We start from the raw sequence: 12,194 nt of genomic DNA on the forward strand, positions 1-12,194 counted from the left end.
CTCTACTTCTGCATGTTGCACACTGTAACAAACAGCAGAGGTGGACAAACTAGTTTGACTCCAGTTGAAAGTGCCTTCTTGTTGGATCTAAAATCTGTCTATACCTTTCAGAGCAGATCTCTACTCTGAAATGCTTGAAGTCAGATCTTCATATTGGTTTGAGTTCAGCTCATTGCTGGAAGTGGTGTTGTGAATTGATTATTTTGTAAATTTTAGATTAAAATATTTGATATTATTTGGTAGTGTGGGTTTATATCCTGTGTCATCTCAAAGAGATGTTTTCATTACTCTCTGATATTTTCACCACGCTCCCTTCAGTCTCCCCCTTACTATCAAGACCCCTGTATTCCCCCCTCCCTGTAGTACCACCAGTTTTCTCATCCCTACAATGCCCTATGAAAAATTCAGGCTCCTGCCTATCATGCTTCTGACCAACAACACGCAGTTCTTCCCTGCATCCCCAGCTGTCTTCCTCCATGTTTTTCCTGCTTCTCCACCAAAATACCTACGTTTACCCTTTGGGCCTTGGGGTCCATCACAGTAGCTTCAGTTCCATAGCACTTTTCCTTAGTTTCTTCCTTGGTCCTCTCTACTGTCTCTTCTCACTGTATCATAACGGGCACCTGTTCATTCTCCCCCTGTCTTGGCTTAGGCAATTAATTAGGCCAGAAATAGTGTATACTTTGGCTGGATGAGAGCTCAGCATCTATGCACCTCGGCCTCAGGATGCGTGGCCACCAAACAGGAGAATAAGAACTGGGTTCTTTCCCTCCATAGCAGCGTTAAGACCGTGTCTCCCCTCTACTTATCTGTGGATTTTTATAAGGTAGCTAGGAGCATCGTGTTGTCCGTCAAACATGATTGAGTCTGGCCAGTGTGATTCACAATTATTGTATGTGGATAGACACCAAGCAGAGAGAGACAGGAAATTAGAGCAATGACATGACAGAATTAGGGAGCAAATATTTTTGGATTCTTTGTGCATTCATAAAACTTCAGTTAAGTTAATCAGCAGAATCAAGTAGGGAATTGACAATTCTGCTTTAATGTCAGGGAGAAATTTTAAGGACTTATTACGTAGTTGTGGAGACAAGTTGGTAACAAGAACTTTATGCATACCTTGTGATTTATGTTTTCTTAAATGAAATGTGGCACTACACTGTGTCACATTTTTAATTGCTACCAAAGGCAGTTCTTTGTAAAGGTATTTTTAGAAAGGAGCATCCATCAGATGAAATGTAGAAAGCTTTATATAGGTCCCTGGAGGGGAGGGTTGGGGGGGATGTGTTATGGAGATTCTGTGAAAAAAAATGAGTCATTTAGAGATAATCCAGTTGGTTAGGCCAGCAGCCCTACAGAGTTGAAAATCAGTGTTTTCATTTGTTTTTACAGTAACATCAATGCAGGGACTCCTTCATGCAGTTCATGGGCTGCAACCTTCATCAGAGGCTTTACATACATATTTTAAATTGTGGCTGTTCTGGACAGTTCCAGCCAATTGTTGAGGACTCTATAGGGGCAGAGTCCCTTTTGGCAGGGCTGGGGGCCTCGAAGAATTTGTGGCCCAAGGGCCAGAGAGATTGGACAGCCAAAGCTCAGGTCTACCTCGTTTCCCAGAGCTGTAAGCCGGTCCCACAGGGTCCTGACTCCCTCTGTTTGCCCAGACCAGTCAAGAAGCAACTGAGGTTCTGGAGCAGAGAGTGGCGGTGGCATGATCCTCTCCTTTTTGGTCTCCTTTGCACTGCTGAAAAAGGTTGTCATGCTGCCTCCAAACAGATGCTGTATCTGGTAAAGGTCTTTCCTTGAACAAAACTCCCTGAAACCCTAACCTGAAGGCTTCGTATTCGTTTGGGAGCCCAAGTGTCCTCACGTGTATTGAAAGGAATAGCCCTTGCCCTGCAGGATTTACAATGTAAATAGAAAAGTTATAGACCAAAGGAATGTTATAATACACATTTTACAGATAGAACTGAGGAATAGGCTGATGTAGTGAAAAGTTGAAGGTCATGGAGCCAGGCTAGCAGCAGAGTGATCTTGGAAGTTCAGTGCCTTAACCATAAGGCTGTTCTGCTTTGTACTGTAGTTTTAGGAGGAAAAAAAAACTCTTCAAGTGAGATAATCTTGAAGGCACTTTAATCAGTGCAAGGATTTCTTCATTCTCAGGTGAATTTTGGCAAATTGTGAGCAGCTAATACCTTATAGAAGAAGACAAATTACTAGCAAATAATAAATTACAGTAATCCAGAGAAGAGGTGAGACAATTGTAGTCTCAGCAGTCTATAGATAATAAAAGGAAATCTCTTTATTTAAAGTACCTTGTAATTGCTGATGTTATTAATCTGGAAAATCCATTCCTTTAAAAAACAAGCCAATCTTTTCCTTGAACACAAAGGAAAGAACTTTTATGTTTTGTCACTGGGAGGTTTGGATGATCGTAACATTTTTCTTTCTCTCTTGGTAATCCCACAGGAACGTGATGCTGGATTCGCTGTAATTACCAGGAAAAAAAAATAAGGGGGGGGGGGAAATGATGTCACTGACCTGTGTACAGTGATGTGGGGCTGTCTGAGCTGGCACTGCTGACCTGAGCTGGCACATCGGCATGGTGCTGGGCATCTCGTGTGTGAAAGCAGGCTGTAGGAAATCCCTGCAGTTCTGTAGGGACAGTCTGGGTCACTCTGTACCGCCACTGCAGTTCTGGTTCCTCTGCTAGTCCCACCTGGCCTCCTTTGCTCAGTGCGCCGTGTTCCATCCTAAGGTATGATCTGCCTATTGACTTCGATGTATATGGAATATATATTGGCTCATGTTTCGCCTGCAGTGTGTATATGCCATGGAAGTTGGTGGAAATCAGACCTGTGTGTGTGTAGGAGCAGAAGGTGCTAGAGGTGGGAGCTGCAAGCAGCCAGCGGATGCCAGATTCGGAGCTGGAGTAAGTGTAGTTCTGTGGACATCACTGAAATCAGTTGCATGATGGATGCCATGTAAAAATCCTCCCCCCAAAGTTAGTGTGTTCTAAACTCTATTGGCAGTATTTAAAGAAAATCCCTTAGGACCTTGCACAATATGATGTGTGACACACTGCCCCATGACATTTGGATTTCAAGTAAATACACCTCTGTTTTACTGCATGTCTGAGAGCCTCCAGTGTCATTGGAGCATGTACATGCCTCCTCTGGCCTGTGTGATACAAGACTTCCATATAGCCTGTGCAATACAAAGGCGAGACCACTGTCTTTTAGGATGTTCCCTGCTGCCAGTTCACAGGTTTGTTACCTCTTTTGGTGAAAGATGCCTTGGTTTTTATTAGCAATGCTTAACTCACAGCAGGTCAAAGTACAGTTGCAAATACACACATTTATTCATACCATTCCAAACAGGTGAACAGCTACAAATGTTTATGAAAGATAAAGGTGAAGATATGACAGCTACCAGCTCCACTGAAGTTACATTACAAAGTCCATTTCCCCCCTCTTGCAGCTCTTTTGCTGTTCCCAGGGTTTCAGGCTTAGTGCATGCCACCCCACTCCAGAGGATATGCTTCAGCTCTTTGAGCTGATCTCTTTGAAGTCCTGTAGAGGATACCTAATGCTCTAATTTGGATGATGTCCTCTAGAGTGTGATTGATCTTTCCTGGGGAAACTCACTCTGTTCTCACCTTAAATAGGAGACAGTCTGGCCATTCTCTTAATTAGACTAGAGGTAGTCTCTCTCTGATGGACAAGTAAATGTCTTTTTTGAAGAGACGTGTCTGAGGTGACTGCTTGAGTAAGTGGCTTGCTGGTTACTCTCATCTGAGGTGTAAAACTCCTCCCCTTTTCTAGCCCACCACTGTCTGCATGCTGTTCTTGCATGCATCAGTTCATGCATTTAAAACATGCATGGCTATACAAGCGACTTTCTGGAGCTCATCCCTGGCTCTCGGTTCAGTCGCAGTGCTAGTTACCTACTTTGGGGTGACTGCGGTCGTGGGAAGCTCTGCCCCCTAGTCAGACCACAGTAATGGGGCATCTATATCCAGTAATCAAAAGATGATGCAAGTATAAATTAAAAACAAACAAACAAAATACCCCAAAGATTGTTTCCTAGCAGATACAGTACTGTTATTTGGGTTTCCATAAACATATATATATATGTGTGTGTGTGTGTATGTATGTATGTAAAATCAGCCAAAACCAGTAGAAACTAGCAAATGGAGAAGAAACTGGAGTGTTTGAAAGCTTTGATATATCTCTTATCTCACCAAAAATACACATTTGTTCCAAGTGGCTGTCAGAGTTACCCCTACCTTACATGTACAAATAATTTTCTAGTTTTCAGATTGAGCCTTTTAACACAGAACAGAGCACATATGGGCACTTTATCCTTCTTCAGTGGAATATTCTGTAATAGTACTGGATGACAACTGTACTGTCAGCTAAATATTTTCCGAAAGAAGGCATTCAGCAAAATTGGATCAGTCTGGGCATCTCTGCCGCCTCTTACTGCAGAAGGCTGTGGAGCTTATGAAAATGCTGCATTGCAGCAAGTGTACTACCACTGATTAAAAGTAGATTTTGTTGTTGTTGTTGTTGTTTCCCCTCTTCTGCAAGCTTGTGGGTGGCATTTTAATCAAGTTCTCATGGTAACAAACATAATTTAAAAGCACTGAAGCCTACAAAATTAGTCTTTTTCTATATGTGCTTGAGGTGGGTGTTAAGTCATTACGACTGCAGTGATGTTGGTTATTTCAGTGTTTCTGGTGCAGAGATGACAAGGAAAGGAAAATGGAGTGAAGTGCTGCTGAATGCAGAAAATCTTGATCATTTTTGTCTCAGGTTTTATTGTGTTCTTTTCTGTAAAAAAAAGGTGCAATTAAAATAATCCGTAATGTGCTCTGTACGTTTCTTACCTATCTTTTAGTTGTGTTCTGGCATCACAGTATGTCACGTCTGTAATTCCTAGGAGCAGCAGGCTTATTGACAGGTATTTTGATTCACCTCCCGGAATCAAACACACGCGTGTAAATGCATGAGAATCGGGGGAAGTCTATATGCTGTCGTCGTTTGTTTTGGTATGTACAAACAGATGTACAGAGAGCAGCAGGAGGGGGTTAAAATGATATTAGGGAGTATCCAAATTGAATGCCTCACTTTCTGTTAATGAATTGATTTTGAAAGCATCACATGGTTGAAACATGGTAACTCATGGAAATTAGGTAATCCTATTTGATCTTTAGGTTGTCTGCTTCTTTGCAGTGTCTAAGGTAAATGTGTTTAATTGCATTTGATGCTTTCTATGTTACACTTAATGAATTTCTACTACAGTGTATTTGCGGTCTTGCAAATATGCAGTGAATAAGGGAATACAAGTCAGTAATCCTCTGGGGATGGCAGAAAATGTAAGATACAACTGACTCTTTGCTGCTGAGAGAGATGTTATTTCATAATGAGAAAATATACTGGCTATTTTCTGCTGTTAACTACTTGAGAAAATGAAATTCTAGTAATTTTTTCTTTTTACTACATCTTACCTACTAGAGGTTACTATTTTATCCTCAAGTGTCTTTGCCTAACTTACCCGGAGAAAACCCACAGCCTTTTCTTGAGAGCTTTATTTTGGGATGGCTAATGCACATTTGGTATTCCACAGAATAAGTGTATCTGGTTTTGACAGTAAGACCAAGCTCACACCTTCAGAGAAGTGTTGAAAGTAGGGTTTACAGAGATATCAGGGTTGCCACTAGGACAGCTTGCAGTAATTAGGATTTGGGAAAGGACAGAAATATCGGAACTATGTGGAAGGGAGTACTCTACATTGCCCTGACCTTCCACATGATCATTTATCCACTGTGCAGCGAGGCCAGACTGCCTTTTTCTCAGGCTTGTACAAGCTGCTTAGACTTGATGCTACAAAGGGAGTAGTTATTTGTTTTAATGTATGAGAGCTCAGTTTTACCCTTCCCTGTCTAATTTGGCCTTGCATAAACACTTCACAATGATTTGTGTGAACACGTAGCCCAGGGACCTTAAGATATTTTCTAGTATTGCCCACATCGCCGGGCCTTGGTACGCTGCCCCCCACTTTTATAATCTCATAACTCCCTTGTTCAGCAATTGCTGAAGTGGAGAGTGAATTTTAGGGACTAAGTCATAATGCTTTATTTATGTGGTTTTTAAGACCATCTGGAGTGAAAAGTGTCTTAATGCCAGGTCATCAGAATATTTTCTCTGATCATTTTCCATACTACTGACTGACAACTGGCCTGGGAGTTTGAGCAGAGGACTGCGAATACTGCACTGGTCCTCGCTAGCCAGAGATCCCCTGCGCCTTGCCTTCTGTTCCTTGCTGCCGAAGGTTGTCCTGGCCTGATGAGGCCTCAGAAGAGCAGTGGACAGTTGCACAGTGTTCATAAATCTTCCAGTTGCTTGTGGAAATCTTTCTCATTTTAGACTTCCTTAAATTCCGAACAAGTGAAGGGGTAGAGAAAGCAGTAAAATGTCAAGAGCAAACGAAAATAGTGCGGTTTTTGTGTGTGTGGGGGGGGGGGAGGGTAAACAGATAGCAATGAGACATTTGGTATTTGGAGAGAATTGATTATACTGGAACTTCTGTCACTTCTATGTGCATTTGGTATTGATCGAAATAGGCCTTCTGTTTTTAAAAAATGTTGTCTGGATAGTCATTTCTTGCTGTGGAAAAAGAACAAATACCATCCTTGTTTCAAAACTGCAAATGGTTATGAGCAATACTCCCTGGAAGCAGTACAGCAAAGGAAAGCACGATGTATTCTTCAAAGGAGTGTATCATTTGGATGGTTGCTATTTGAGAAATATCAACTGTATCTTTTAAATGGTAATTTTTGCAATTGATCATATGCCTTATGTCAAATACAATGATGTGAATACTGTAGTCTTTATTAGTCTGATGTTAACATTTCCCTTTTCACAAAATAAAGCCCCTTCAAAATGCTCAGAATTTCAAAGAAATTTCAAATATGATGAGGATTGCAGTTCTGGAGTGTGCTCCCATATCAAATCCTGCTATATCAAATAAGTTGCCTTTTAGAAGGACAAGTAAAAAAAAAAAAAGCTTCCAGAAAAATCTCCTGACTTTAATATTCCCAGAGAGCACTCACGAAGCACCAGAGAAAGTCTGAACTGAAAACCTCAGCTGATTGGCATGTGCACAGTAGGATTTGATCTGAGCATTGCTTCAGAAAATGGAGCTTTAGGGTTTTATTCTTTCTTCTAGTTGGTGCTACCGCTTCTCTCATGTAAATTGCTTCAAAAGGGAAGCAGGAATAAGGACAGCAAAGGAGTCCTCCTTTTTAAATATGTATTGTGTCAAAAAATGCTTTTCATCATTTCTCTGTACCTGACAGTGCACCTGTGGCGTACCCAGAAATGCTGGAAAATATCTTAATACCTTACTTCTGGAAGCCTCCCAGCTCTAAGCTCAGCCTAATACAGTGCAGAAAACAGGTATAGGTAAGAGGAGTCTTTCATGATCTGTAAATTGAGCAGGGAGTCTTGATGCCTGAACCAGTATTTTCTTCAGTGAGCAAATTGCATTGGTCATAGAGATTTTTCGGAAGACTGGACATAGAGTTACAGTTGGGCCACAGGTCGTGGCCTGTCTTTTCCTCCATGCCCTGAGAAGGGACAGGAGAAGAATGAGATCGAAGAAATACTCTCTGGTCTGGGTCCATACGGTTCCACTTTGGTGCGGTTGCATAGTTACTGGTATCTTAGTGCATGTCCTGTCCTGTGTGTTTCTTCATGAATTCATTCATTCATAGCAGTTTTGAAAGGATGCTCAGCATTTGATGTGGGGGCTGTTCGGTACTACGTGATATCAGTCTAAATGAAGAGGAAGTAATGGCTGTTCTTGTTTCAGGAGCTCTTTGGAGGCAGAGAGGCATTTCTGTACTTCAAAGCAAGGTGCCGTGTAGTGCTGCATGTGGTCTGTCTCCGTGCGTAGCACTGTCCCTCTGGGCTGCAAAGGACCTCACCGTGACTTTATGGGCACAGCCTGGGTCCTGGCCAGGACAGAGCTCGGCACGGGGACCAGCTGCTGCCTGGCGGCTGGCTGGGGCTGTCAGAGGTTCAAGCATGGGGCTTGTGAGTCCTAGCTACAAATGTAGGGACTCATCAAGAACCTGAATGGCAGGCGGCTCCTGAGTTGCTGAAGAGGGTACAGAGAGGCCTTTGAGATGCCTTTGCCGGGAGCTTTTACGCTTTCCCTGATTTGAACATATATTCTCCTTCAGGCAGCATGAAGAGGGGTTGTCTGCCTCTCCAGGTTGCAGATCAGGTTCAAAGCATAGAGCAGGAAAGATGAACAGGTATTTGTATTGATTTTCAAGGAGCTCCAGTTATCTTTCAGCTGCATTGCAGAGAAAGTCTTTCCAGACCAGTTTATACCATCTGCTTTAAATATGACCATTGGACTCTGGCCTGCAACATGGCAGCTAGTGTACTACCAGTCATCACTGCGGTGCAGTGAGCTTTCCTGCTGGTGCTTCTCTGAGCATAACATCTTCATCTGTTCCCATACGGGCCATTTGCTTGTCATGGTGTTGGAGGTGAGGCTGCAAATCAAGATGGCTTGCTACTTTCCGATATAAGATCCTGTTTCCATTATCACTTTGCCAAACTGTTGCAGTTAGGCTGTTAGGCTGTGATTTCTGCTCTGGGAGTTGGGCTTGTCTCTCTTCTACGTGTATGCGGGTTTCAGGCTGAGCTGCTTAGCCCTTTTCGAGAGTACGGCTGCCTGCCTGGCTGTTCCAGGGAAGCCATCTCAGGATCTTTTCAGTGAAGTTCTTCAGTATCGTCTTGTTTTGTCGCGGAATCCTGTATCTTTGCAAACTTCGCTGAAAGTCAGGAGAGAATTGCTCAAGTCTGTGCTGACTCCAGCTTCCCTGAGCCTGGCCAGCCCTACTTGTGTCATATCATGGCATATCATACCATATTACATCTTATCATATGTCATGTCATGTCATGTCACTGATGATATTACTGTAAAAGAGAAGAATCTGCCTCTCCTTTGCTTATAATCTTCTAGGAGAGGCAAAAGTTCCCAGTTTCAAATGCAGAGGTGAACAAAGCTAGAAAACCTGGCTAAGACCTTGTGGAAGGAAGCAGGGGTTTGAGGGCGGAAGAGGCAGCTCTGATAAGGAGTACATGGGAAAGGTGGGAACGGCTCAGCAGTGAGATGGAGGCGAATTGTGGAGACCAGACTGGATCAGAAATCCAAGGGGGAAGACAGGGAGTTAGTGGAGGAATAAGAACAAAGAAAATGCTGGTGTGGATCTGAAACTAGACATGAGTACGAGGAGAAAACTCTCAATGTGTGTGGTGGCGAAAACTGTAACTTGGACCTCAAGGCTGGATGAGGGTGGAACCCACAGGCTGAAACTGGGGCAAGAAGCTGAAGCAGTGGAGACTGGACTAATGTGGGGAAGGGAAAAGGAAGAATGATATGAGCTGATTAAACTAGGCAGGAGCTGAGTACATATGCGCAAGGGCACCTAGTTGTGGCTATGTAGTCATCTCTGATTTCTTCCCCATCCAAACTCTTGAGGTGTAATCCTGTAACTTTAATGTCCTTTCAGATAGTTTTGTATGTATGATATGTAGATGCACTTTAGACAAAATCCAGTTTCTGACAGTTGCTTTTTTTTTTTTTTTTTTTTTTGCATTCTTGGTTGTCTCTAATGTTCTCTGTCAACAAAAGTAGAACAAAACTTTCCATTCCTAAACAAATAAAGTTCAGCACTGTGCAGATGTGTATATTTAAGTGGCTGCCATGGCTGGATTTTGTTGCTGCCAGATAGACAATGATTTATTCTGTAAGTTTTGTGCCTTGAGCTTTCAGAAAAGCTCTTCTTTTCATCCTGAAGCCCGGCAGAAGTCTAGCAGTAATAATTAGCAAGCCATAAAAATCGACCTGATTTGTGGGAAGCACTGAAGGATGCAAAGAGACATTTCTGTTCAAGGAGGTAGGAACGAAAGTGCATGGTTACTGACCCAGTCATGTCAGACCTAAATTTTGAGGGAATCCCAAGTGATAAGTGTTCTGCAGCCTGAATACTGCCTATTCATTCAGCCCTTCTAGCAGAGTGAATGAATCATCTTTTCAACCAGAGACAGTCCCTCTGGGTCAGAGTCGAGGTCAGTGGTAGGGCATGTGTTTCAGACTGCTTGCCCTAAATGAAAAAGAAAACATACAAGACTTTACTTATGCTGTTGCAGCTTCAAGCATCTCATCTATAAAACATTCACATTTAGCATCTCATGAGACCTCTTGTAAGTGGCAGCTCTGGATGCGTAACCAGGTCCTTCTGGGAGGGCCATCTGTCTTCCTGTCTGCTCATGTGCTTTTCCTCCTCAGTGCTGCCCTTACCCCGAAATGTTTCTCTCAGCTGATCTTCCTGTTTCTGTTCCCAACAAAATCATTATCTCAGTGTCATTGTGTAATGTCTGTGATTTTTAGTTTGAGGAGGGCACGCTGACACTGCGGAGCAGGTTGAAAACGAGCACTCTCTCCATCTGGGGAGGCAGCCAGGATGCAAGCAGCAGGACATAGTCTGCAGAGCTCAGTTTTGCTGCATCAGCAGAGGGATATGGAGGAACACATGTCTGGAACGTAATGTAATATTCCACTTAGACACTTATGAGACCAGCAGAGCTTTTGATTTGCTAGAGCCTAGCAGTATAATAGGTGCTTTTCATTTACAGTATAATTTACATTTATTTACAGTATTTTACAGTATAATCCAGTCTATATCATATAATATATTTTCATTTATAGTTTGTGGGGATTTAGCAAGCAGCATTCTTAAATACTGTGATGCTCAGCAGGTGTCTGTGACATTCCACCGTGCTAAATAGGGAAGGAAAGCCCTTTAAAAATAATGACAGGAAACAACACAATTATTTAATGGTAGTATTGTATTAACAAGTAAAGGCTCTATGCCAGGGTAGATCTAGTTGTTCTTTGTTATTTACATGGTAAAGAGTCCTTTCCCAGAAAATTCTCTTGTGTTGAGAAACTGGGGGCAAATTAATGGAAGAAAAATGTATCCACTTGCCTTCTGAAGCTATGTAAACTTTTATCATATGTAACTTCCTGCAGCAGCTAATTCCCACTGCTTAATTTCCTACTGTGGGAAGAATCTCCTTCATTCATTTGTTTGGAGCCTGCCACCAGCTAGTTTTGTTTAATGCACTGTAGCTTTCTGTGGAGAGGATGATTATCTGTTTTCTTCTCTCATTTTCTCCATGCTGCAAATGATTTTGTAGACCTCTGTTCCATTCACCTTTCCCAAGGTGAAGAAGCTGCTCCTGATCTTTGGTCATCGTTGTTACGTTCTCTGTACCTTTTCCAGGTCTACTATATTTCATTTGTGATTAACGCTTAATGCTTTCAGGCATCCTAAACCAGTATCAGTATTAATGCCACTGCAAGACTTTACAAAAGAAAAGATAGAGAGGTATTCAAGAGTGATGTAAACCATTGTACATTAGATTACGGGTGCCTCCTGAACACATCAGAAGCACCCAAACACATAAGTGCATGTGTGAATTTTCTGTGTCCATCAGCAATCTGTATGTCAGATATCCCATTATGCTCCTTGCATCCTATTGCTCTTCAAATGGGAACCTGGAACCTGAGTCTGTGGAAGAGCTGCCTCATGGATAGGCTACTCCCTTGTCCAGAAAGAGACTTTGAGGATGTTTTCTCCATGCCCTTCCCATACTGCAAAAAATGTGGTGATTTGGGTCCTCATAGACATGTAGGCACCCAGATCTGCTGGAAATCAGTGGGTCCGTGTCACCACATGGAGATTTTGTGCCTTGAGAACAGGCTGACCGTGTGACTGATGCTCTGTGGAGCTGCTTACCTCTTCGTGTGGAGCAGGTTGTGCTGACCACTGCTTGTGGCACAAGTCTAAACTGCACATTTTGACTGGAGATGGCAAATCCTAGGTCCTCTCCTTCCTCCTGGCTGTCTCTCAGTATTAAAACAGCATGTATTCAACTCCATGGGTTTTTTCCAGGCTTTTTCCTGAACTTGTTACTGAACTTGTTCATCAGTCACATCCTATCATTCTTGAGATGCGCTTCTTTCTTCATTCAATACAACTTTCTTAGTCTTCCCTACTCTCTGGCCCTGGACTTGCTCCTTCCTTCCCACCAAACCTATACATT

At 42.6% G+C, this 12,194-nt stretch overlaps 1 protein-coding gene across 11 annotated transcripts in view; it reads left to right on the forward strand.

Annotated features, from left to right (window-relative positions):
• Positions 1-12,194, forward strand: part of MAP2 (microtubule associated protein 2) — a 229,814-nt gene that overhangs the window by 132,432 nt on the left and 85,188 nt on the right. The window lies entirely within an intron of this gene.

Source organism: Rhea pennata, chromosome 6 (genome assembly GCF_028389875.1).
Source record: "Rhea pennata isolate bPtePen1 chromosome 6, bPtePen1.pri, whole genome shotgun sequence".
NCBI classification, from domain to species: Eukaryota; Metazoa; Chordata; class Aves; order Rheiformes; family Rheidae; genus Rhea; species Rhea pennata.